This window comes from Stegostoma tigrinum, chromosome 30, assembly GCF_030684315.1.
Source record: "Stegostoma tigrinum isolate sSteTig4 chromosome 30, sSteTig4.hap1, whole genome shotgun sequence".
Classification (NCBI taxonomy): domain Eukaryota; kingdom Metazoa; phylum Chordata; class Chondrichthyes; order Orectolobiformes; family Stegostomatidae; genus Stegostoma; species Stegostoma tigrinum.
Window position 1 is genome coordinate 4,754,587 of NC_081383.1, and position 27,315 is coordinate 4,781,901.

General features: G+C 45.6%; 1 long non-coding RNA gene across 4 annotated transcripts in view; it reads right to left on the reverse strand.

Annotated features, from left to right (window-relative positions):
- Positions 1-27,315, reverse strand: part of LOC125466023 (uncharacterized) — a 152,504-nt gene that overhangs the window by 32,273 nt on the left and 92,916 nt on the right. For all 4 annotated transcript variants that reach the window (XR_009442809.1, XR_007250354.2, XR_007250356.2 and 1 more), the window contains one exon: positions 24,878-25,004. This is a non-coding gene — a long non-coding RNA (uncharacterized LOC125466023). The remainder of the gene's footprint in view (positions 1-24,877; positions 25,005-27,315) is intronic.

Consider the following 27,315-nt stretch of genomic DNA (forward strand, 5'->3'; position numbering starts at 1 on the left):
TGAAGAGAAAGAAAACCACATGGAAAAACAAGAAGAGACAAAGAGACTGAGAGAGAAATGGGGTGAGGGACAGAGAGAGAGAGAGAGAGAGGAGGGCAAGACAGAGCAAGAAGAAAAATACGGGAGAGTGAAAACAGGAAGCAGAGAAAGGGAAAGTGAGAGATTGAGTACAATAAAGGAAATTGAGAGCATGAGAGATGCAAGAGAGGAATAAAAAGAGGAAGGAGTAGAAATAACAAAAGACAGTGCAAAGGAGAGAGAAAGTGGGAAAGAGAGAGAAAAAAGGGTGAGTAAAGCAACATAAGGCATATGCCAACAAAACAGTAAGATCGGGGACAAAGCAGAATAATGTTTAATCGAAGATTTTGAACTAAAGCATATTTAGAAAATTCAGAGTCTTGCCCTACTAACAGTGTGCTGAAAGAATTCTCAGATATTACCAGTGAGTGGGCAGTGAGCTAGGTTTGACTGCTGGGCATGTTTAATAAGCTTCAGGGCAGCATCGTGCACACATCATGCAAATGACTATTTAGCTTTTATTTGTTCAAGGCACAATGCCCGCATGAATATCTTCGCAATCAAGGTTGCAAACACTAATTTCATCCTCACACATTTTAAACAGATGGGTCTCCCACCTGCTCTAAATATGTAAATGACCCTCTGGATCCAGCCCTTGTGAAATCTGCATCAATCAGTTGGCGGCTACTTCTGTGGCAAGAGCTGATGAGTCAGGGAGGGTCCTTCATTTTCCAAGCACGTACAGAGAAAGCAAGGGAAAGGGAGAGGCTGAGAGGGAACAGGTTTAGGCGACAGGTTTAGACAGAGGATCTGGATCGGCGCAGGCTTGGAGGGCCGAAGGGCCTGTTCCTGCGCTGTAATTTTCTTTGTTCTTTGGAACAAGACTGGGAAAGAGGATAGAAGAGATTGGGTGTGGTGTGTGGTGGAGGGGGAAATGAATAAGAAAGGGATAAGGAAGAGAGAGGGGCGGTAGAAAAGAAAGAGAGCAGGATGAGAAAGAGGGAACAGTGAACATGAAGGACAGATAACATGGAGAAGAAATGAGGTAGAGTGCGAGGAGGTTCAGGGGTAGAGACAAGGAAGCAAAGCAGATAAGAAGAGGGGGCAAGTCTGGTCCAAAAAAGGAGAGAGGGAACAGTTCAGGAAAGAGAAAATGAAGGAGAAAGAGACACTAAGGAAAAGCAAAGATACAAAAATATATCAGGAAAGCCAGAAAGAATGTGCAAGAGACATTAGGAGATAATGGAACCCAAACTGGCTTTTTACTGAACCAGGTGAATTGTAGCATTCAGAACTGGCCCAGAAGTTTTTATATAATTCTTCATCTTGTTTGAGAAATTACAAAGAGACACCTCTTTCTCTGAAACACTTCATGGTCCCCGCACAAAAACCTGTATGGAAAGAGCCACATAAAATACCTTCACATTGAAATAAGATTCTCTTCATAAAAATCTCAACCCTCATTGTGCAAGTCTGCAAACAGTGAAAAATGCAACCTGCAACGTGCTCTGAATCAAATACTGAATAAACTTTGCTTTAAATGATGCCAAGAGATAATGGGAACTGCAGATGCTGGAGAATCCGAAATAACAAAGTGTGGAGCTGGATGAACACAGCAGGCCAAGCAGCATCTTAGGAGCACAAAAGCTGACGTTTCGGGCCTAGACCCTTCATCAGAAAAGGGGCATGGGGAGAGGGTTCTGAAATAAATAGGGAGAGAGGGGGAGGCGGACCGAAGATGGATAGAGAAGGGCATAGGTGGAGAGGAGAGTATAGGTGGGGAGGTAGGGAGGTCAGTCTGGGGAGGACGGATATGTCAAGGGGGTGGGATTCCTACCTACTAACCTCATAACCTCAAGCCGCACCTCCATTTCCTACCTACTAACCTCATAGTTCTTCCTCTCATCTATCCCTTCCTCCCACCTCAATCCGCACCTCTATTTCCTACCTACTAACCTCATCCCAACCCCTTGACCTATCTGTCCTCCCTGAACTGACGTATCCCCTCCCTACCTCCCCACCTATACTCACCTCTCCACCTATCTTCGCCTTTATCCATCTTCGGTCCAACTCCCCCTCTCTCCCTATTTATTTCAGAATCCTCGCCCCATTCCCCCTTTACTGACGAAGGGTCCAGGCCCGAAACGTAGGCTTTTGTGCTCCTGAGATGCTGCTTGGCCTGCTGTGTTCATCCAGCTCTACATTTTGTTATCTTTAAATGATGCCAAACTCCCTTTACAAAAAATTAAACATAAGCAACTCTCTCCAAACATTCTTTCAATAATTTCTCATTCAGAAACATTATTTGGTTGCATTTATGTTGTAATAAATGTGGGGCTATTGCCCAGAATATATAGGGAAGGGCTACTTAAAATGCACTTGGAATGTGAGTCTGTCCCCAGATGTTGAAGAAATATTCCCAGTGTGAGTGAATTTTCTCGGTGTGGGTGAATTCCTTCAATGTGTGAAAATCCAATGGAACTGAATGAATTTCCCTGGTGTGTGAATTTCCTCAGGGTGGGTGACTATCGCATGTGTGAATATCCCCACTGTATGAAGTTATTGTGGATGAATGTACTCTATGAATTAACTTGGTGGGTGAATATCCTGTCCGTGAATTTTCCATGAATGGTGAATTTCCTATTTGTGAATTTCCACAGAGCACATGGATTTTCCCTATGAATGAATTCCTTGTGGATGAATTTCCTGAGAATGGTGGGTAGTGGGGCAGGGGTTGGGGAGTGGGGGAGGATCCCTAGGGTGTGAACTTCCTGTGGATGCATTTCCTGAGGCTAAGGAAATTTCCTATTTGTGTATTTCCTCAGAGTACAAATTTCCTGTGGGTGAATTGCCCCAGGGTGGGTGAATTTCCCCAGGATGGGTGAATTGCCCCAGGGTGGGTGAATTTCCCCAGGATGGGTGAATTTCCCCCGGGTGGGTAAATTGCTCCAGGATGGGTGAATTTCCCCAGGGTGGGTGAATTGCCCCAGGGTGGGTGAATTTCCCCAGGACGAGTGAATTTCCCCAGGATGGGTGAATTTCCCCAGGGTGGATGAATTTCCCCTGTGTGTTAGGCTCCCGAAGTGAGCGTGAGTGTTTCCTGGTGCTGGATGTGAATTCCCCAGAGAAGTGATTTTTTTGAATCCACAACAAAGTATGTTCAGTTCCAAAGGATTCTAAGCTGAAAATCTAATTCATCTCCCGGTATAATTGCATGACCCTGTCTCTCAGAATTCATTGCAAACATTCTGAGTTTACCACATTATTTTGACTTAGAAATGTTTGAACTGATGAGTAACAGAAAACATGAAATACTGTGTATACACTACATCTACAATTTAGATGACTGTTGAGGTAGAGTGGAATGGAAGGATGTCTGATCAGTGAGATGAAGCAGTCTATAAAGAACACTCGCGAGGTGTATAAACACCAGCTTGTCACCCAGCTCGAACAAATAGCATGTTTCTGTGGTTTAGAATCTATGCAATTTTGTGCATTCCATTCTGTCCACTTATTTAACAATCCAACTACAGGTAGGTTAGTATTTTATAAAGGGCCAGAATTCTGATGCACTTCTTCTGCTACTTAGCCTAGATAATACTACATTTTCCTCAACATTTTAGCTTTTCAGTTGCAACCTCCAACACCCCATAACATAATGAATGATCTTGAAATTATCCTTCTGTATTCTTACATCATCCTTAAGCATTTCACAACCATTGTAGTGCTTGGGAAACACTGCTATGGACTGGTGTTCATTCTGTGCACGGTGAGATCTCACACTCAGCAGGGTATAACTTACTTTTGATAGCACTGATGGAGGGAAGAACATTGGTTAAGACAGTGGCAGATCTGTGGTTAGTAGATCCTCTACATATCGCTGGACAACCAAATAGGTTCTCAATTTAACCTCTGTCCAGAAAGATAGCACTATGGCAAGGAAACACACTTTTAGGAGGTCTTCCCCTCTCTCTTTCTGTCAAATGCTCCTGTCCTACAACCCATTTTGATTCCTTCCCTCCTCCAATTCTGGCCTCTTAACCCCCCCTGATTTTAATTGCTCCACCCCCACTGGCCGTGTCTTCAGCTGTCAAGACCCAACTTTTGTTCCTAAAAACCTACCTTTGGTGATCAGGTTTTTATTCAGTTGTTCTTATGTTTCCTTAACTGGCTCAGTGACAAATGTTGTGGCTGTACAGGACATTGGTTAGGCCACTTTTGGAACACTGCGTGTAATTCCAGTCTCCCTGCTTTAGGAAGGATGTTGTGAACCTTGAAAGGGTTCAGAAAAGATTTACAAGGATATTGCCAGGGTTGGAGGGTTTGAGCTACAGGGAGAGGCTGAATAGGGGCTGGTTTCCCTAGATTGTTGGAGGCTGAGGGTTCATGAGGGGCATGGACAGGGTAAATGGATGGTCTTTTCCCTGGGGTGGGAGAGTCCAAACCTAGAGGGTGTTGGTTTAAGGTGAGAGGGGAAAGATACAAGAGGGACCTAAGGGGCAACATTTTCACACAGAGGATGGTGCCTTTACAGAATGAGCTGCCAGAGGAAGTGGTGGAGTCTGGTATGATAAGAACATTTGCAAGGCCATCCAGATGGGTACATGAATAGGAAGGGTTTAGAGAGATATGGGCCAAATGCTGGCAACTGGGACTGGATTATTTTAGGTCAGCATGGATGAGTTGGACCGAAGGGTCTGTTTCTGTGAACTCTCTGACTCCATATTATTTACAAAAGCTCCCATGAAATGCTTTCAACTTGAAAAGTGCCTAATAAATTCAAGTTGTTGTTATTGTACAGATTAATGATACTGATGGCAGATCAGATAAAGTGACAGCTGTATGCCCCTTAAATTAAAACCCTCACGTTACCCACAGCGATCACTGTGGCCGTTCCACATTTTATGTCTGGAAATAAATGTCACAACGGTGCCTGGTGTTGCCAATGAATTCTGGGTCAGAGAGGAACAGTTTGGCAGAATTTTAAAACCAATTTCAAAGCTAAAAATTGGTTAAGGTGACAGAGGGAGAGTGAGAAATAGAGAGAGAAATGGAGTGAGAGAGAGATCCAGTCAGGGGTAGTGATGGAATGCCCCTGTCATCTTACTATAATATTGACAGCATCAGCGTGGTGACAATTGGCAAGTCCATGTTAAAGGTTAGTCCACAAAATTAGACATCCTTATTAGAAAAATTGTCCCTTCTTTCTTTCTCACTCTCACTGCAGGCTACTTGATGCAATCTACTCTACCCTTGCTTTTCACGTTCTTCATCACTCTTTATTCCCACAACTCTCTCTCTATGTGAACACTGTTGTGGACACAACTTTCAGATTTATACAACAGAGAGATCAAAAAACCCAAAACGTTGCTTAGAAATTGGGCAGGTATCGGATATTGTCATCACTTGAGGGGTAAGCCTGCATGTCCCAAACTGACAGAACATAGCTACGGGAAACCAGAGGGCAGGAGGGCGAGAATTCAATAAAGATTCTTCAGTGTGTTACATGCACAGGAAGAGCAACCTAGTCTGAACCATTCATTTAAAAATAAAACATATTCTGGTTTCCAACTATAATGAGCCAACCCTTATCTCTGCTGTTAAAACACTACAAGATAGGACTCGTTTAAATAAATATATATTATGTCAATAAACAAAGGCTGTTTATTATTGGCAAATTATTAGCAAAAGCATGTGCTTAAGTACAGTGCAAAGTTTTGCTTTGCATGCAGTACAGACAGATCATATCATGCAAGGGCATACAGATCATAAGTGACTGAACGGAGCAAGGCATACAAAGTTACAGATGTACAAGAGGAGTGCAAAAGCAAGATCAACATTAGATTTGAAATTTGAGAGGTTTGTTCGGTAGGGAAGAAGCTGTTCTTGAACCTGATAGAACATGTGTTTAAGCTTTTATATCTTCTGCCTGACAGAAGAGGTGAGGAAGGGAAATATTTTCACTCAGGGAGTTGTTGGGTTCTAGAACATTCTACCTGAAAAGGTGTCAGAAACTGATTCAAAAATTCATTTCAAAATGCGAGTTGGTCAAGTTCTGGATCATGAAGAACCTACAGGGATATGGAATTGAAACAGGATGGAGGCAGGGGGCTTCTCAAAGACCTAGCACAGCTATGGTGGTCTGATTGACCTCCATTGACCTGCACACAGGGGCTGAGGAGCAGAATGTGTGTTTCCTCCAGGTGCTCCAGTTTCCTCCCACAGTCCAAAGGTGTGCAGTTTAGGTGGATTGGCCACGCTAAATTGCCCGTATTGTCCAAGGGCGTGCAGGCTAGGTGGTTTAGGCACAGGAAATGCAGGGTCCCAGGGATAGGGCAGGGGGCAGAATGCCCCTTAGAGGAACAAAAACAAAATTGCTGGAAAAGCTCAGCAGGACTGGCAGCATCTGTGGAGGAGAAAACAGAGTTAACGTTTCGGGTCCGGTGAGCCTTCTTCAGAACCTTAGAGGGTTGAACATAGAACATAGAACATAGAACGTTACAGCACAGTACAGGCCCTTCGGCCCTCGATGTTGTGCCGACCTGTCATACCGATCTCAAGCCCATCTAACCTACACTATTCCATGTACGTCCATATGCTTGTCCAATGACGACGTAAATGTACCTAAAGTTGGTGAATCCACTACCGTTGCAGGCAAAGCGTTCCATTCCATTACTACTCTCTGAGTAAAGAAACTACCTCTGACATCTGTCCTACATCTTTCACCCCTCAATTTAAAGCTATGCCCCCTCGTGCTCGCCGTCACCATCCTAGGAAAAAGGCTCTCCCTATCCACCGTATCTAACCCTCTGATTATTTTATATGTTTCAATTAAGTCACCTCTCAACCTTCTTCTCTCTAATTGGTTGGTGTGGACTCATTGGGCCAAATGACTTGCTTCCACACTGCAGAGATTCTACTCTATTGTATCAGTATCCAACCTCTCAAACTAACCTATAAAACAGCTCAGTACGTCACTGCTGCATCTGACAGCTCACCAACACCTTCCACGCCAATAAAAGACAGAACAACTGCAGATGCTGTACATCAGAAAAACAAACAGAAATTGCTGGAAAAGCTCAGCGGGTCTGGCAGCATCCGTGAAGAGAAATCAAAATTAACGTTTCAGCTCCACTGTCCCTTCCACTCCAATGCTGCTGCTTTGTCCCCATTGACAGGATTGGAGCGGGGGCATCTCAGGGTAATTAGCCCGTTGTCTTACCACTCACTCACTTTGCACTCACTTGAATGCTCGCTCGCAGGATTTCCACCTTGCCTCATCTTTTAACAGAGGCAGAAGGCAGCTTGCCACATTTGCCAGCAGCGAACAGACAAGGGGGTGGACATGGTGTGTAGTACCATACTACATCAGCGTCTCACCTATCGCCAGCAACTTACGCGGGTAACATACAGCTTGTACTACCAACAACTGGCCCAGTCCTAGGGGAGTCACCCTCAGTCCAGACAAGTTCCAGTCAGTGGGCTGGCGCATCCTGAGTCAGGGAAGGTAGTGAGGTTTGCCAAGTGAGTGAGTCGGATGTACAGACAGCAGGTAGGGTTAATAGGGATGTGGTAAGTGGGAGCCATTGAAGGAAGATTTCCCTGAGGTGGGGGAGTTAAAAGCTAGAGGGCATACTTTTAAATGTGAGTGGAGAAACTTTTGAAAAGGACATGAGGAGCAATGATTTTACACAGAGAGTCACTCCTGTAAGGAACGACTTGTCGGAGGAAGTGGTGGAGGTGGGTACAGTTACAACGCTTAAAAGACATTTGGATAAGTATATGAATAGGAAGGGTCTGGAGGGATATGGGCCAAATGCTGCCAAGTGGCACTAATTTAGTTTAACAACATGGTCAGCGTGGACCATTTGGACTGAAGGGTCTGTTTCCATGTTGTATGCCTCTATGGCTCTATGAAGCATGCAACAGCGATAGAGGTAGGAGGTCAGCCTGGGTGAGACAAGGGGGTGCAGCAGTGGAGAGAGTGTGAGTGTGAATTATCAGAGAGAAGATGATGGCACCTACCCCTTCTGGAGTGTAGAAGGTCATCTTACGGGCATCGCTGAGCATTGCCCTGGGCGGTGATGCAGGGGGCTATGTCTTGGGCCAGGCTGGCAGCAATCGGTTTTCTGGTCTCCTTTGGCAGTCATGGAGGAAATAGGATGGCTCTCCTCTTCCCTTCCCCATCCACCAGGACCTCCAGGTCACTGTCTGTGAAGGAGGATGCCAACTTTCCCCTCCCAGCTGTTTGGTTTGGATCTGCACAGCAGCCACACTGAGGGCAGGGTTGACATGGTGCCCAGCTGCAGTTGGCGGCCACAATGTGAACATCACAAAGTCTTGGCACTGGCAAGAACTTCCACTGCCACTGAGCACAAAATTTCATCCGATCAGCTCCACGGAGGTAGGGTGCAAAACAAATAAAGAGAGAAGCTGAGAATTGTGAGAAAAGTGACCAGGGCTCACAGAGGGAAAACCTCCATGAAATTCCCCAAAAGTGACAATTATCCAAAATACAGGAGAATTCCACCTGGTCACATGGTTGCTCTCTCCGCAGACGCTGCTAAGCTTGCTGAGCATCTCCAGCAGTTTCTGTTTTTATTTAACCTCAGCCTGTCTTTTTCTTTTGCTTCAAATCTTTTTTTCAATTTCCCAGATTTTATTCTTCAATTTTTTTTGCTCATTCCTAAGAAGGCCTGGAAAATGCACATGGAGTAAATTACTACCTCAAGCATTGACTCCTGCAAACAAGAGGCAAACAACTTCAATTCAGATCCTGCAGTCGTGTTTTTGTTCATGGTGATAGATCACTGTTCATACAAATGTATAATGATTGATTTACAAAATGTCTATTGGATAATTGATAGCTGACAGTCTTAGTGTGTAAACTCATACTTAAAAAATCTCATCACTTCCCCGCAAAGCGTACTCACACACAGATATATAGACATATGTATAAATACACCTTAATGTGACTCCAGACCCACCACAATGTGGTTGACCGTTAATTGCCCTCTGAGCAATTAGGAATGGGCAATAACTGCTGGCCTAGCCAACAATGCCCAGGTCCTGTGAACAAATAAAATAAGAGATTATTTTCAGCCAAGAATTTCTAACACTATGTTGTAGTACACCTATCTCCCCTGGACCCACACCCTATCTTTATAATGGAGATAGCAAGAACTACAGATGCTAGAGTCAGAGTCAGTATAGGTCCTGATGAAGGATCCTGACTCGAAACGTTGACTCTCCTCTGATGTTGCCTGACCTGCTGTGTTCCTCCAGCTCCACGCTGCATTGACCCCATCTTCATGACCACTGATAGCCTTCAGTTGGCTTCAAAATGGAGTAAGAAGATCAAATCTGAGACTTTACAGATCATCAGAATTATAGACTGCAGAAATGATAATCTTATCATTGATCACTGATCCCTGCTGGAACGTGAATGTGCGACAGGTTACAGTTAGGTTATGGTTAGGGTTAGGGTTAGGGTTAGGGCTAGGATAGGGTTGGGGATAGGATTACAGTTAGGGTTAGGATAGGGCTATGCATAGGGTTACGGTTATGCATAGGGTTAGGATTATGGTTAGGTTTCGGATTAAGTTGAGGACAACGGTTAGGGTAAGGGATAGGATTAGGGTTAGAGTTTGGGGTAGGTTTACAGTTAGCTTTACGGCTAGGGTTATCCATTGGATTAGGGCTAGGGTTGGGGTTAGAGGTAGGGTAAGCTTTAGGGCTGGGGCTAGGTTTAGGTTTAGGATTAGGTTTAGGGTTAGGGGTAGGGTTAGATGTAGGGTTAGAGTTAGGGCTGGGGTTACGATTAGGGTTAGGGTTAGGTGTAGGTTTCAGGTTAGGGTTAGGGTTCCATTGTTGAATGCTGATCTGGACAAAGTGCCAGAAGTTCGGGTCACACAAGGAGAGAGAAACGTGAAAGGGAAGTGACGGGGAAAAGGAATCAGTGGAAGCTGATAACAGGTTTGGATAATTTACGTGAAATGTGCCAACATTTCTGGTAATTTTATTGTACAGACAAAGGGTCTCAGTCTTATATCCAGATTTAGAGACAGGGGTAGCCATTCAGCCCCTTGAGTCTGCTCCACATTTATTAAGTTCATTTCAGGTCTGGCTGTGGTCTCAGCTTCACTTTCCTACCTGTAGTCCATAACCCTTGACTCCCTTGTCTATTAAAAAATTCATTTAACTCAGTGTTGAATAAATTTCAGAATCTGGTCTGTGATACTTTCTTAAGAAGAGAATTCCCAACTCATAATCTTTTAGTCAAAAAAATGATCCTTTATCTCTGTCTAAAAAAAGAAGGCCTCTTATTTCTAAACTATATCGCCTTGTTTCTATCTCCCCCACAAGAGGGAAGATCCTGGCAGAATTCACCTTATCCAGTTCCCTCAAGACCTTATCTGGTTCAAATCAATCACCTTTCCTCTTCTAAATCCCGATGGGTGTAGGCCTAATCTGTCCAACAATTTGCCTACATGAGTTAGAAATATTGTCGCTAGATTTGCGATACAGAGGGGCAATGATGACAGAAATGAGTTCAACCTATGAGAGTTGGCAAACACAAGACAGCATGCTAAATAAGAGCAGAAAGAAATCACATGAAGAGGTAATTAGGGACAATGATCGTTTGAAAAATCTAGTTGTTCTATCTCAGCAGGAAACAAAAATCTTCAGTACAGCTATTCTTGTCTTAGAGCTCCGATGGTCCATCAGGATAAGTAACACTCATCCCTGTGAGTCAGCACAATGTGGGTTCATACGAGGCTCCAGTGACATGACTACATAATTCAAACGAAGACTGGATTGTTGAAGGTAATGGTGAGACATTAAACTGAAGTCCACTTACCCACCCTCTCAGTGGAATATAAAAGAGTTCATGCTCATTATTTCAAAGAAAATCAGCATCCTGGGCCAACAGTTGGCAGCCAATTCCATCTGCCCTAATATCCCCTACATGACTTGGTATAAAACTTTATTTGAGAACTCCCTGTGAAGCTCCTTGGGACATTTTCCTGCTAGATGTGCTATGTGAGTGCGAATTGTTCTGGTTGTAACACATTAAACATTGGGTACTCCAGCCAGCACCCAACGGCCGTGATACTTGTGGAACTGCACCCAGGAAAGAAGGCCTGGAATTTACAAAAGGACGTTTGGACCAGGGTCATTCCAGGGTCTTCGAAAATCTTCAGTCCTTGAACTTGGCATCACCTTGATTTTATGTTTCATTTTAAATGAGTTTTTTTTCATTTAGGTTGCACTGTGCACTCATTCCCACTCATTGATTCAGATGCGGACATGCAATTGTGTACACAAACATAAAGCTGCAAGCATATGGATAAGGCACATGGTGTGTTTACAGAACGTACACAGTTACCCAGACATAGAGGAGAGATGGGCCAACTGTTCTGACAGACTCATGTTCTACCACACATGGGCACAACCTCACAAAGATAGGTACCTGTACAAAAACATACTCAGGTAGATAGAGTGCATACAGATACAAAGCGCAGAAACACAAGTCATTCACAAATCACACAGGCACACATCCTCAGTGAGTGGGCATGTGTCTGCAACAGCAGATGAGGCTCCCATTTTAACTATCAGCCTCACAATTCATTGTAATTGCACTGCCTTACAATTTGCATATCACAGTGTTATTCTCTCTCTCTCTCTCTCTCTCGATAACCTGGTACACAGATGGTACCCAGAATTCCCTAAGATAATGGCAGGCTGGCATATGAACAAGCGTAGCGCAAGATGCAGCTGCACAGTCTTTTATTAACAATTGCTACCGGGGAATGCGTTCTGAGGACAAGAAGTTACACAAATTAAAATTATAAAAGAGAATAAAAATGAGGCAGCTGAGAAATGCTGTCCTAAAGGCAGAATTTTAGTTTCAGCTACAATTTCAGGTTTAATTGGGGCCCATAAGTAAATGCATCGAAACAGAAAAGCAAAATTTTATTTTGATTTTGAAATGTCAGACTCTGCAGTGAATAACGCAATGGCTTTCACATGAGAGACTGAAAGCTCTGACACAAAGATTTTCACCACAGCCCAGGTCCTCTTTGTTCAGCCTGTGTTTTATTTTTGCTACACAGCATCCACTCCGCACAGATTTCTCAATGTCTCTTCCTGGCCATTGTTGGACTGTTCAAGTTCGTATTTTGACTGATTGCCTGGTAATTTTGTGGGTTATAACCTCAAAGACGTTATCACCACAGTCCCTGCTTCCCTCTCCATTCCCAATTATTCCATGGAATCTCTTCAGCCTGAGATTATGAGCCCTTCACTATTCCAATTCTGATTTAGCCCTCTGTCTATCCCTCTTATATCTCTGATCCCTATCCTACTTTCCACACAAAACTCCTGTCTTCATTATATTTACTTCTGCAGCTCACTAACCTACTCACCTCACCATCTCCCAATGGCTGACTGAGCCATGATCTTTCTTTACATATGAACATACAACATAGGAACAGGAGCAGACCATTGGCCCTTGCAATCTGCTCTACCATTGAATAAGATCATGGCTGACCTGATTCCAGCCTCAACTCCACATTCCTGTCTCCACCTTCCCCCAAACGCAATAACAATGGATTCCTTCCTTAGTCAAGAATCTATCAAGCTCTGCCCTAAAAAATAATTCATGACCTCATCTCTTCTACAGTCCAGGGAAGAGAATTCCAAAAATTCACCACTCTCTGAGGGAGAAAAGTTCCCATCCAGATGCACTCTCCTCACTTCCCCTCCTTCTATTAACTCCAACACAGCTGGGAGGGTATATGAATAGGAAACGTTCAGAGGAATATGGGCTAACTGCTGCCAAATGGGACTAGATTACTTTAGGATATCTGGTCAGCATGGATGAGTTGGGCAGGAGGGTCTGTTTCCATGCTGTACAGCTCCATGACCCTATGAACGCACTCATGAGCCACCACTCTGACTACCCCAGTGTAACTCTTGTAATAGGCATGGCAACGGCGGTCTCGGTGGGTGGTTCCATCACCTCTGGATCCCAGGACAGGAGTTCATACTCTCACTTCAAAGTGTTGAACATGTGATCCTGATCGCCAGTGCAGTTCTGAATGAGCGCTGGGCTGCTAAACCGTGAGGTGTTAAACTGAGGCCCCACCAAATTCTCCTGTGGGTGTGAAAGTACTCTGAAGAAGGAAGGTTTAACGCTGGTGTCGTGCCCATTGTTCATCCCTCAACCATCACCCGTTCACTGTGGGATCTTGCTGTGCACAAATCGGGCTGTCACAAATCAGCAGGCACAAAGGGGCATGATTTAATAATGTAATTGTTAAAATAATTGCTCACATTAAATCGTTTTAAATTAAAGGAATTTTTAAAAATGTATTCATTCAGGGGATGTGGGCATTGACGGCTGGGTCAGCGGGTCGGCATCTTTTGCCGATCTCAGGTTACTCCTTGAGAGAGTAGTGGTGAGCTGCCTGTAGACTTCGTGCTGTAGGGACGCCCTCAATGTAGTTAGCGAGGGAGTCTAGGAGTTCCAATGGTGCGTTGCTTCCTGTGAAATGGAGCTGGCGGGTGCAAGTTTATAATGATGGGCAAACGCAGTGCGGGAGCAGGACAGTACAACTCCTCCTAACCATCGTGATATGTAAAATAAAATTCAACTCATTTTCGATAAAGGAACTCTCATTAACTGAAGCCATAACCTCACTCCAGCTGTTCATTCTCCCATTTTATATTTTAATCTGGTTTTTAGATTTGACCAAAGCGGGGTGCCCTTCAAATAGGTCTTTTTCTCCGGAAAATTCCAGATTCCCATTGGCAACTTTGTCCCTTCACCGTATGTTTACATCTGAATGCTACATGCTTGATCCATCAACTACAACTTATTTAAGACCCTTTTTATTTCTCCACGTTGGGTGGCTTCGGAGGTTAAATCCTGATCAGATTATTTTTTTAAACATTCATGCTGTTTTCTTTCATTCTTTCTGTCGTTACTTAGCAACAAGCTCCGTCAGAAAAAAATCACTCATTTGTATATGTTGATCTTACAATGAATTTGAGTGTCACAGTGTGTGAGAAACAGCCGAACAATTTAATCACACCATCCTACATGGGGCTGGGTAGGTGGGTTTGCGGGAAACGTTTGAGGTGAGTACGGATGTGGGATCCAGGAATAGGGGGAAGAGGGCGACTGGTAGGATTGAGGGATGGGGAGAAGGGGAAGCGGGATTGAGGGATAATAAAAGAAAAGGACTGCGAAAGCTGGAAACCCAAACTAAAAATGCTGGAGAAATTCAGCAAGTCTGTGGAGAGAGAAATAGAGCGAACCTTTCAAGTATGATATGACTTCTTCAGAACACAAAGAGATATGGAGAGAGGACGAATGGATGGGATTGAGCAAAAATGGTGGATGGTTCATTTCTGATCTCTCAGTTCCATATACTTTGGACATTAAAATCTTGAAAGATATCCTCTGTGAATAATCAGTCCAATAAATAATATACATAGCTTTTGCAAGAAGACCTCTAAATACCAAAGTTTAAACATTTGTACACCATTTCCTATCCAGATGTTAGCAGAACTCCTTGAGGTGAGGAGCAAAGCCATCTTAAATTGCCGTAGAAATGTGTTTTGTGGTAATTTACTTCTGCTCCTGATTTCAATCTGTACCAGTTTGCAGCAAAAGTTTGTTCCTACATTAAGGAACAATCTGTGCAGCAAACTCACCCAAAACAGATAAACAAAACTGGCCATTTAATTGCTGCATGTGGAATCTCTCTGTGCACAAATGAGTTGCCATGCTGCCTATGTTAGAACAGAGATGCCACTTTGTTTTTTGTAAAGCGCTTTCGGACATCCAGAGATTTTGACAGGTGCTACAGAAACACAAGATATTTTTGGTTAAAAACCTGAAATAATCACTTAATTTCATCTGGCACCGAGTGCTAAATACACAGCGACACTTGCGTTATGGACAAACTGTCCTTTTCCAGAAGGAGAAAGATCTAATCATCTGTTTGGTTCACGTTATTGTGATACTGTTTTCAGGGGGTTTGAAATATTGCACACTCACCGTGGGTCAGAGCTGAGTGGGGGCGGTTGGGGGTGGGGTGAGTTAACTGGTCACAATGCCATCACTGGTTGGAAGGCAGACAGCAATTTGAAAGGGGCTCTCAGGCATGCACAATGCACACTCTGCTATTCACACCTCCATCCGTATTGTTGGCTGAAACTTTCCCTGGCTATGGTATAATGGAGTTTCTTTGTCCAACTCCCTCAGACAAGAGCCTTAGGAGAAGTCGGTGGTGGCGGGGGTGGGGGGGTGCGCAGTCAGGAGGAAAAACAGCTTGTCTGCTTGTCGATAGAGAGCTAAGTGCGTCGCGGGTGGGTGGGGGTTTATGTTTGAGAGTGGAGTTGCTGGGAGAGGCGGTTTGGGAGCGTGGGCAGAGGGGAGTCTCGTATCAATTTAGCTATGGACTTATATCAGCCACAAAGCAAGATATAAACTGACAGTAATGCAGCAGTGATTTCCACAGGGAACAGCCGTGTTTCTGCATCAAACAGCAGCATTCTAGGGCACAGAAGGAGGCCATTCAGCCTGTTTCTTTGATAGCACTTTTTAATTAATCCTAGTTCTTTGCTCTTTCCTCATAGCCCTGTAATGTTTCTTCCGCAAATATTTCCCTAATTATTTCTCCATTTGGCATGAATCTATTGATGTTATAAAACAATGCATGGCACATTTTGTACTGACACAGGATTGTTACTTGCATTTGGCTCTACATACCTGCCAGATCAAATCTTTCTTTCAGCCTAATTTGTTTGCCTCTCTACCCCCCCCCCCACTTTTCCTGCAGTATTTGACATTGTTTTGGGGGATACAATCTCTGTGGGAACCTCTCATCACTTGTGACACCAGGCAGAAAGTGTCACCTATTGTGTGGTTTGCCTGGTTTGTTCTGAGGACGGTCACTGGTTGGGCCAACTCAATGAGATGCTTGCCGCAGGGCTGCTGGCCATTAATTGTTGGGGAGAAACTATTTCTACTTCTTACGCTGTTGTGTTGTAGTTCGGGGTTCCTGTGCATCCTCATTACTCCTGCCATTCCAGCACTGCTGCTCAGAGGTCTCAGTTCCCTGCCTAAACTTCTTCATCCCCCTGCCCTTCTCAAAAGCCTACTTAAAACAGGCCAATTTTGCCAAGTTTATGTACAGTTGCCATTGTTGTACCAGACCATGGGGCTGTGCTCTCATTAGAGAGAGACAGTTGATGGTGGTTTATTAAGTTGCGTTGTTAAGTATATTCAAGATGGAGATAGATTTTTGATCAAGGCGCATCAAGGGTTATGACGAAAAGACAAGAAAGTAGAGTTAAGGATTTATCAGGTCAATCATGATCTCATTGAATGGCAGAGCAGACTTGATGGGCTGAATGGTCTACTTCTTCTACATTTTATGGTCTTATTGAGTTGGCCATTTAGCCATTTTAGCCTGCTCTGTCATTCAGTATGATGATGACCGATCCTCCATCTCAATGTCACACACACTCACTCTCACACTCCCTCTCTATCTCTCTCTCTCCCTCTCTCTCTCTCTCACATATGCGTGCACACACACACACACACACACACACACACAAGAAAACAAACACAACTGAATCTATGCGGTGAATTTACATTTGCAGATACATTATTTTGTTCAAAAAGCACACAATTTATAGACAGTCAGTCAATGTGGTGTTGTATAAATATCTACTTTAGAAATAAAACCAAGCCAAAACACAACAGATTCTAAACAAGGTCTCACACCTAACATGCATTGTCTGACCTAAATGTCACCTAAGACCATAAGACATAGGAGTGGAAGTAAGGCCATTCAGCCCATCAAGTCCACTATGCCATTTAATCATTGCTGATGGGCATTTCAACTCCACTTCCCCGCACTCACCCCATAGCCTTTGATTCCTTGTGAGATCAAGAATTTATCAATCTCTGCCTTGAAGACATTTAACATCCTGGCCTCCACTGCACTCCGTGGCAATGAATTCCACAGGCCCACCACTCTCTGGCTGAAGAAATGTCTCCTCTTTTCCATTTTAAATTTACCCCCTCTAAATCTGAGGCTGTTCCCACGGGTCCTAGTCTCCCCGCTTAACGGAAACAACTTCCCAGCATCCACCCTTTCTAAACCTCTTCTGTACACTGATAAAACCTTTAGTTCTCTCAGGACAGTGATTTCAAAGGAATTTGGGGATTTATACGTACATAATAATCAATTAAAACCTTCTAACTGATTAAAGATTTAACAGCATTTTAGGTTTGTTTAGTACATCCTCACCAGTGTTGTGACCCTTTGATCTTTACTTATAAATTCTGTGTCTGATACTACCTCTCTCACTAACACCTGAAGAAGGAGTAAGGCTCTGAAAGCTTGTATTTTCAAATAAACCTGTTGGACTATAACCTGGTGTCATGTGATTTCTGACCTTGATGACCCCAGTCCAACATCGGCACCTCCACATCATCAATGCCACATTCCCACTTTTACCCCACACGCCATGATGTTTTTGAAATCTAAAAATTGTGGTACGGAATTCCACAGGTTCACTAATCTTTGGGTACAGAGATCTTTCCTCATCTCAGCCCTAAATGATCTATCCTGTATCTTGAGACTGTGATCCCTGGTTCTAGACTCCCCAGCCAGGGAGTCCATCCTCCCTGTATCTAGCCTGTTCAGGCCTGTTAGAATTTTATATGTTTTAATCAGATCCCCTCTCATCCTTCTAAACTCAATGTTTCAATGAATATTTGTGGTCCTCTCATATTGGCCACTTGTGCATCCTTAATTTTAATCACTTGTCCATTGGTGGACAAGCTGTATGGCCAGCAAACTTTGGAATTCCCTCCAAAATCTCTCAACTTTTCTACTGCACTCCCTTCTTTTAAAATCTGCCTCTAGACTGAGCTTTTGGTCAACATCTTCTAACGTCACCTGATGTGGCTCAATATCAAGCTTTGCATTCTAAAGCTTTTGAGAAGTGTTTTTGGACATTACATGAAACCGAAGGCACTAAGCAAATGCAAATTGTTTTTGTAGATCATCAAAACTAGAGGACACATTTGTAACATTTGTGTCTGGAGCCTTCTGGATAGATTACTACATGTGGAATGCTTTGCCACAAATTGTTAATGAGGCTTTAGGCATCGTAGCTCAGTAGCTAGCACTAATGCGCCACAATGTCAGGGACCCGGGCTTGCTTCCACCTCAAGTGACTGTGTGGAGCTTGCACATTCTCTCTGTGTCTGCATGGATTTCCTCTGGGTGCCTTGGTTTCTTCCCACAATCCAAAGATGAGGTGGTTAGGTGATTTGGCCATGCTAAATTGCCCCACAGTGTTCAGGGATGGTGGATTGGTCATGAGAAATGTGGGGCTACAGGGTTAGGGTGGGTCTGGGTGAGATGCTCTTCAGTGGGTTGGTGTGGACTTGATGGGCCGAATGTCCTGCTTTGACATAGTAGGGATTATATAAATTTCTTTAGAGGAGAATTGGTGGGTATTTGGAAATATAAAATGATAAGCGAAGGATGAGTAAACTGAGTTTGCAGTCCAGCAGTGATCCTATGGCATGTCATGATTCGATAGTAATCAATGGATCATAGGGATTGACTGGGAAAGTGAAGTAGAAAATCACAAATGATTTTACCGAATCAACCTCAAAGGACCAAATGACCTACTCCAGCTCTGGTTCTTATGTTTCATCATCCATGTGCAGCATTTGCAGGGACTAAACCTGATTTAGATAGTAAACAGTCCAGCCCAGATGGTATCATGTTGGTTTGGGATGGCTACTGCAGATGGTTTCCTGACAAAGGAAACCCGATCTCTGAATATATCCAGTGGAGATCTGTCAACCCCTGGTAGAACATAAGCACCTGGAAACCTTGTGTGAGGTTGGGGCGAGTGAGGAAAGTGGCTCTGCCATGGCATCCATGGGTGACAGGCAGGCTGATGCCAATCATCTCGGCTCACACCAGCAGTGGGGGTTTTGCAGAAGCAGCTAAGGATCAATGGGCATCTCCAGGGAATTGCAGCATTGAGATCGAGCATGCCGACTGAGGTCAAGGATTGGAAATGAGATCTTTCTATTCTACATGGTGAAGGAAAACGTGAGAGATGCATGCAGCCACTGAGCATTGGTAAGACAGGCTGTGAACAGGAGGATTCACAGTCCATAAGAAAGAATTCTTATGACAAGGGTTTATTCAGGTGACATGTTTGAGTCAATGAGAGTTAACGCAGGGTCTGTTGCCTTGGTTACTGATCTGTTGCATAGTGACTGGTCCCATTTAGATTTTATGCAAATCAGCATCCTTGCACTCAGTATTAACATGCAATAAAAATGTGTCTTCCCTTTCATCATTTGCATAATATATTCAACCTTCGAAATTAAACAATTTATTACCTGAGCTAAGTACGTATCCTACTAATTCCTTTTATAGGAATTCCTTGTCTACACAAAGCACAATTTCACTGCATCAGGAGTTTATCCAGGAAATAAGATGGCTCAGCACAACTGATCTTTCTCCCTTTTTATGTAATTTATGTCAGTTAAACTGCAGAATTGTCAGTGTGGTTAGTGTCTCCATCCAACACTCGCAGGACTGCTTACAGCACAGGGTTAGATACAGAGTAAAGTTTCCCCTATACTGTCCCCATCTAACACTCCCGGGGCATTACTATGTATGAAGCAAGGCACTTTTCCCTTTCCCACTTTTGCATTGAATTTGTACACAGCAAACTCCCATAAACAGCAATGGTCAGTTCAGAGATAGTAGGAACTGCCGATGCTGGAGAATCTGAGATAACAAGGTGGAGAGCTGGATGAACACAGCAGGCCAAGCAGCATCTTAGGAGCACAAAAGCTGACGTTTCAGGCCTAGACCCTTCATCAGAGAGGGGAATGGGGTGAGGGTTCTGGAATAAATAGGGAGAGAGGTGGAGGCGGACTGAAGATAGATAGAGGAGAAGATAGGTGCAGAGGAGAGTATGGGTGGGGAGGTAGGGAGGGGATAGGTCAGTCCAGGGAGGACGGACAGGTCAAGGAGTGGGATGAGGTTAGTAGGTAGGAGATGGAGGTGCGGCTTAAGGTGGGAGGAGGGAACAGGTGAGAGGAAGAACAGGTTATGCAGGCGGGAACGAGGACTACAATCAGACCCCAGCACCAAAGACATTTTTCCCACCCCACCCTTGTCTGCCTTCCGGAGAGACCATTCTCTCCGCGACTCCCTTGTCCACTCCACACTCCCCTCCAACCCCACCACACCCGGCACCTTTCCCTGCAACCGCAGGAAATGCTACACTTGCCCCCACACCTCCTCCCTCACCCCCATCCCAGGCCCCAAGATGACTTTCCACATCAAGCAGATGTTCACCTGCACATCTGCCAATGTGGTATACTGCATCCGCTGTACACGGTGTGGCTTCCTGTACATTGGGGAAACCAAGCGGAGGCTTGGGGACCACTTTGCAGAACACCTACGCTCGGTTCGCAATAAACAACTGCACCTCCCAGTCGCAAACCGTTTCAACTCCCCCTCCCATTCCTTAGACGACATGTCCATCCTGGGCCTCCTGCAGTGCCACAATGATGCCACCCGTAGGTTGCAGGAACAGCAACTCATATTCCGCTTGGGAACCCTGCAGCCCAATGGTATCAATGTGGATTTCACCAGCTTCAAAATCTCCCCTTCGCCCGCTGCATCCAAAAACTAGCCCAGCTCGTCCCCTCCCCCGACTGCATCCCAAAACCAGCCCAGCTCGTCCCCGTCTCCCTAACCTGTTCTTCCTCTCACCTATCCCCTCCTCCCACCTCAAGCAGAACCTCCATTTCCTGTCTACTAACCTCATCCCGCCCCCTTGACCTGTCCGTCCTCCCCGGACTGACCTATCTTCACCCCTACCTCCCCACCTATAGTCTCCTCTGCACCTATCTTCTCCTCTATCTATCTTCAGTCCGCCTCCTCCTCTCTCCCTATTTATTTCAGAATCCTCTCCCCATTCCCCTTTTCTGATGAAGGGTCTAGGTCCGAAACGTCAACTTTTGTGCGACTAAGATGCTACTTGGCCTGCTGTGTTCATCCAGCTCCACACTTTGTTAGCAAGGTGTGGAGCTGGATGAACACAGCAGGTCAAGCAGCATCAGAGGAGCAGGAAGACTGACATTTCAGGCCTAGGCCCTTCTTCAGAAAAGGGTCTGAAGAAGGGTCTAGACCCAAAACGTCAGTTTTCCTGCTCCTCTGATGCTATTTGGCCTGCTGTGTTCATCCAGCTCCACACCTGGTTATCTCAATGGTCAATTTAACCTGTTTTAGTAATTGAGGGTTAAGCAGTGCAACAGCCACTGGGGGAAATGTCACTACTTTTACATTTATTTATTTGTCACATGTACTAAGTTTAGGAATACATACATACAGCCAGAAGTGCACAAGGTCGCCATTCACTGGTGCCCACTGCCCCCTCGCCGCCCACTGCTCCCTCAATCGCCCCGCTCTCACTGCACTCTGCCCACTCACTGACTCCGCTCTCACCACCCACTGCCCACTCACCGGCCCCGCTCTCACCACCCACTGTCCACTCACCGGCCCCGCTCTCACCACCCACTGTCCACTCACTGGCCCCGCTCTCATCACCCACTGCCCACTCACTAACTCCACCCTCACCACCCACTGCCCACTCACCGGCCCCGCTCTCACCACCCATTGCCCACTCACCAGCCCAGCTCTCACCACACACTGCCCACTCACCAGCCCCGCTCTCACCACCCACTGTCCACTCACTGGCCCCACTCTCATCACCCACTGCCCACTCACTAACTCCACCCTCACCACCCACTGCCCACTCACCGGCCCCGCTCTCACCGCCCACTGTCCACTCACCGGCCCCGCTCTCACCGCCCACTGCCCCCTCACCGGCCCCGCTCTCACCGCCCACTGCCCCCTCACCGGCCCCGCTCTCATCACCCACTGCCCCCTCACCGGCCCCGCTCTCACCACCCACTGCCCACTCACTGGCCCCGCTCTCACCACCCACTGCCCCCTCACTGACTCCGCTCTCACCACCCACTGCCCCCTCACTGACTCCGCTCTCACCGCCCACTGCCCCCTCACCGGCCCCGCTCTCACCGCCCACTGCCCCCTCACCGGCCCCGCTCTCACCGCCCACTGCCCACTGCACCCTCACTGCCCACTGAACCCTCACTGACTCCGCTCTCACTGCCCACTGCCCACTCACCAGCCCCGCTCTCACCACCCACTGTCCCCTCACCAACTCCGCTCTCACCACCCAATGCCCACTGCACCCTCACCGGCCCCGCTCTCACTGCCCCCTGCCCCCTCACTGCCCACTGAACCCTCACTGACTCCGCTCTCACCACCCACTGCCCACTCACTGGCCCCGCTCTCACCGCCCACTGCCCACTCACCGGCCCCGCTCTCATCACCCACTGCCCCCTCACACCGGCCCCCACTCACACCACCCACTGCCCCCTCGCTGACTCCGCTCTCACCGCCCACTGCCCCCTCACTGCCTACTGCACCCTCACCGGCCCCGCTCTCACTGCCCCCTGCCCGCTCACTGCCCACTGCACCCTCACCGACTCCACTCTCACCACCCACTGCCCCCTCACTGCCCCCGCTCTCATCACCCACTGTCCCCTCACCGGCCCCGCTCTCACCGCCACTGCCCCCTCACCGCCCACTGCCCCCTCACTGCCCACTGCCCCTCACCGCCCACAACCCCCTCTCCGCCCACTGCCCCTCACCAGCCACTGCCCCCTCACACTGGCCCCCACTCTCACCACCCATTGCTCCATCACTGCCCACTGCCCCCTCACCACCAACTGTCCGCTCACCACCCACTGCCCTCACACTGCCTGCTCTCACTGTCGACTACCCCCTCCCCGGCCGTGCTCTTACAGCTCACTGCCACCTCTCCAGCCCCGCTCTCCCTGCCCACTGCCCCTTCACCAGCCCCAGTCTCACCATCGTTCTGGCCCACACTCGATCCGCTGTCGCCTGTGGGACACAGCCTGCGCATTCAGCTCCCGCCACGCGGTTTCCCATCATGACCCGACTCCTTCCCAACTCCTTAGGCATGTAACTAAAAAAGGGTGGGGATCGGGGTGGAATTACTGCAGAGACGAGAGAGAAGAAGAAGAGAAGGAAAAAGGGAACTGGCGAGCAGTGTGGGGCTCTGAATGGAGTAACTTACCCCGTTGTCATAGCGTCACAGTCATGCAGCATGGAAACAGACCCTTTGGTCTGATTCACCTATGCTGACCACATATCCGAAACTGATCTAATCTCATTTGCCAGCATTTGTCCCATATCTTTCTCACCTCTTCCTATTCATCTACCCATCCAAATGCCTTTTGAATGTTGTAATTGTACCAGCCTCCACCACTTCCTCTGGCAGCTTGTTCCATATGTGGACCACCCTGTGCGTGAAAAAGTTGCCCTTCAGGTCTGCTTTCCAGAATGGATATGGGACTTTTTTTACATCCACCTGAAAGGACCAAGGTGGGATCTCAGTTCAACATTACACCAGAGAATCGTATATCTGACGGTGCAGTACTCCCTCAGCATTGCACTGGGACACTCAGCAGCTCGGATGAAGAGTCATCTCGACTTCAGTTGGTCGGTTGCTTTTTCTCCATGGATGCTGGCTGATCCTCTGTGATCTCTAGCAAATTTTTGTTTTCAACTCGCATAGATCCTGGGATTAAGTTTCTGGATAAGTCTTGAACCCATCACCTCTCACTTGGGGGTAACAGCGTTACCAGTGAGCCACAGCTCAAGATGTTTACTCTAGCTGTTTGCTGAAAACAGATATCACTTTCTAAAGGAGGAAACGTAGATTGGAAAGTAATGCCCTCTGTTTAGGGAATACTTTTTTGCAACAGATGTTTCCTCTGGGTGGAGAGTCTAAAACCAGGGGGAAATAATCTCAGGAGAAGGGGTAGTCCTTTTAAGACTGAGATGAGAAGGACTTTTTTCACTCGGAAGATGGTGAATCTTTGGAATTCTCTCCTCCAAGGAGCTGTGGTAGCTTGTTGATTGAGCATGTTCCAGATAGGAATCAAGACAGATTTCCATTGATTAATAATTTCAACTTTTATAAAGTTGGTTGCACCCCTTAGGACGAAATCGTGCCCTTAGCCAATATCACACAATAGAATTTTTATTTAGATTTAACTGTGATTTGAAGTCTCTTAAAATGGCATTAATCTCTGCCCAGATCTAAAATGCAGCAGGTTCCAAAACCAAGAGTCTTAATCATGAGTGTAGTTTTTAATCTAGTTCCAAATATTAGGAATATACACATGGAAAACCGGGACAGGAGTGGGCCATTCAGCCCTTTGAACCTGCTCTGCCATTCAATATGATCATGGTTGATCATCCAACTCATTCCCTTGTTTCTGCTTTCTTCCCTTTGATATCTTTAGCTCTAAGAATTAGATCTAACCTTGTCTTGAAATCATTAAGACATTAATCCTTGACTGAAAGATGTCTGTATACACAGAATTTTTAAGACAGAAGAAAGCCATTTGGCCAATCATAATCCACCCTCTTTGTCCAAAATTGTTTCAGTTCCTCTTGCACAGTAACTTGTCCATCTCTCTGTTAAAATTATTTACAAAGTCAGATTCCAACATTATTTCAGGTAAAACCATATCAGGTCCTGATAACTCTCGGACTGAAGAAACCTCTCCTCATCTTCGTTCTTCATTGTTTGGTAATGATTTTAAATCTATGACCTCTAGACATTGATCGTCCTACATTCGAATCAACAAAAAGACACTTACTGCTGTTGGGGCACTTAGTGAGTTTCTGATCAGATATTCTATCTGTCATCAGGATGTGAATCATGTTGGTTGAAGACATTGAGATTTCTTATGACTAAAGGCCCAGATGTTGATGTGTGTCAGTTTCCTGTAAGAAAGTGCAAAATTCTGATGAGAATACTGTTCCAGATCAACGTAATCAAGTAGATTTCAGTATTGGTTTCATAGGAAGTGAATTGTAGAAGCTTTATCGTTGAGTTAAGAGTGATTCGAAACAATCCCCATCATATTCTCCCAGGACAGAGGCAACACAGGATTAAACACAGAATAAGGTTCTCTCTGCACTGTCTCATCAAACACTCCCAGGACGGGGACAGAACACAGTAAACCTTCCTCCACACTGTCCTCATCAAATACTCTCAGGGATAGGCACAGCACAGGGTTAGGTACAGAGTAAAGTTTCCTACACACTGTTTCCATCAAACATGTCCATGGCAGTGACAGCACAGGCTTAGATACAGAGTAATGTTCCCTCTGCACTCTCCCATCAACTGCTCCCAGGACAAGTACAACACAGGGGTGGATACAGAGTAAAGCTCTCGCTACACTGTCCCCACTTCCAGGACAAGTACAGCTTAGGATTCCATACAGAGTAAAGCACCCTCCAAATTGACGCCATCAAACACTGTCAGGGCATGGACAGGACGGGGTTAGATACAGAGTAAAGCTCCCTCTACATTCACTGTCCCAACAGTGAGCCTCCAGAGAATGATCACCCCCAACTGCACACTTGCAATATCTTCCATTTTCCACTTCAACATTATGACCTTCAACGGCATTCACAATTCAGTGTTATTTAATGTGAGTTGGTGGGACGTTTATGTCTTGTGAAAGTATGATTAATGCTGCCCAGGTCCAGTACAAACACCATCCTTTTTTCCTACCAGAAAAGCAGAGGAAACTTTTCACGCCCAGGTCTGAGCTAAATTCAAGCACAGCACACAGTAGGGAAAGTAAACCGAAACATAATTGGGCCTAAATTTATCAGCACCTAAAACCCAGTGCGATCACAACCACGTTCCAGAATGGAGAGGGCAAATGTCTGAAATCTACCCTCATGTGTCACCAAGTGACTGGGGGGGTGGGGGGGGGGGGGTGGTGGCGGGGAAGCAGGGAGGTTAACCTGACTTTGGTAGAAACAAGGCTAACAGCTAAACTTGCAGTTGCTTTGTGGAATCAGGAAAATCACAAAGATTAACAATTCCAAGATTTTGAGTTCAAAGCCCATAATGACAATTTTACAATTTGAATTCATTTGAAAATATCCAGATCTAAAATTTTGATGTCGGTGCAAATGGTCATAAAGCTGACAGACTGTTATTCTAATCCAAATGGTTCACCAATGTTCTTTAAGGAAGTAAACCTATCAATTTTATCCAGCCTAATAAAATGTGAGGCTGGATGAACACAGCAGGCCAAGCAGCATCTCAGGAGCACAAAAGCTGACGTTTCGGGCCAACACCCTTCATCAGAGATCACCTGGGTCTAGGCCCGAAACGTCAGCTTTTGTGCTCCTGAGATGCTGCTTGGCCTGCTGTGTCCATCCAGCCTCACATTTTATTATCTTGGATTCTCCAGCATCTGCAGTTCCCATTATCTCTGATGCAATTTTATCCAGCCTGGTATGTTTGGCTCATTCAAAATTTTGTTCATTGTATCCTAAATTGCACCAAAATGCATTGCCTTTCATTCTCTGTGTTTGCTACATTAACTCCCAGTCTGGAAAAAACATTAAAATTACTGTTATTGTAGCTATGCATAGTTCTGGCCCTTCACAATGTCTGTAAGCCCTTCTATCTCTACAACCTTCCAAGGTCTCTGCACTCCTTTAATTCTGGCTTCTAACTTAGCTCTGAATTTCCCCGGACAACCTCTCTGCTGGCTTCTACTTGAGAGAAGTATAGAAGCACTTGAGGAGGTGTAAAATACTGACAAGGGATGATACCTGAACGGATGTTTTTAAAACCAGCAAAGTTGAACAGACTGGGGCTTATTGTAAGAGAAAAGCAAAGTCTGAGGGGGTGGCCTGGGAGAAATCTTAAAAAATTATGACTGCAATAGAGTCAACATAAGGAAGATGTTCCGAAAACAAAAGATTCTGGAAATCACAACGGGTCAGACAGCATCCATGGAGACCCAGCAAGCTAATGCTTTGAATCTAAATGACTCTTCAGCAGAGCTGATGAAGCCTCATTTAGACTCAAAACGTTAGCTTGCTCTCTCTCCACAGATGCTGCCTGATCCGTTAGGATTTCCAGCATGTTTTGTTTTTGGTACAGACTCCAGCATCTGCAGTAATTTTCTGCTCTAAGGAAGCTGTTTGCACCTGTGGGAGTGTCTAAGAAGGATTTTCATCAAGATAAATTAGCAACCAGCAAATCTAATCAGGAATTCAGGAA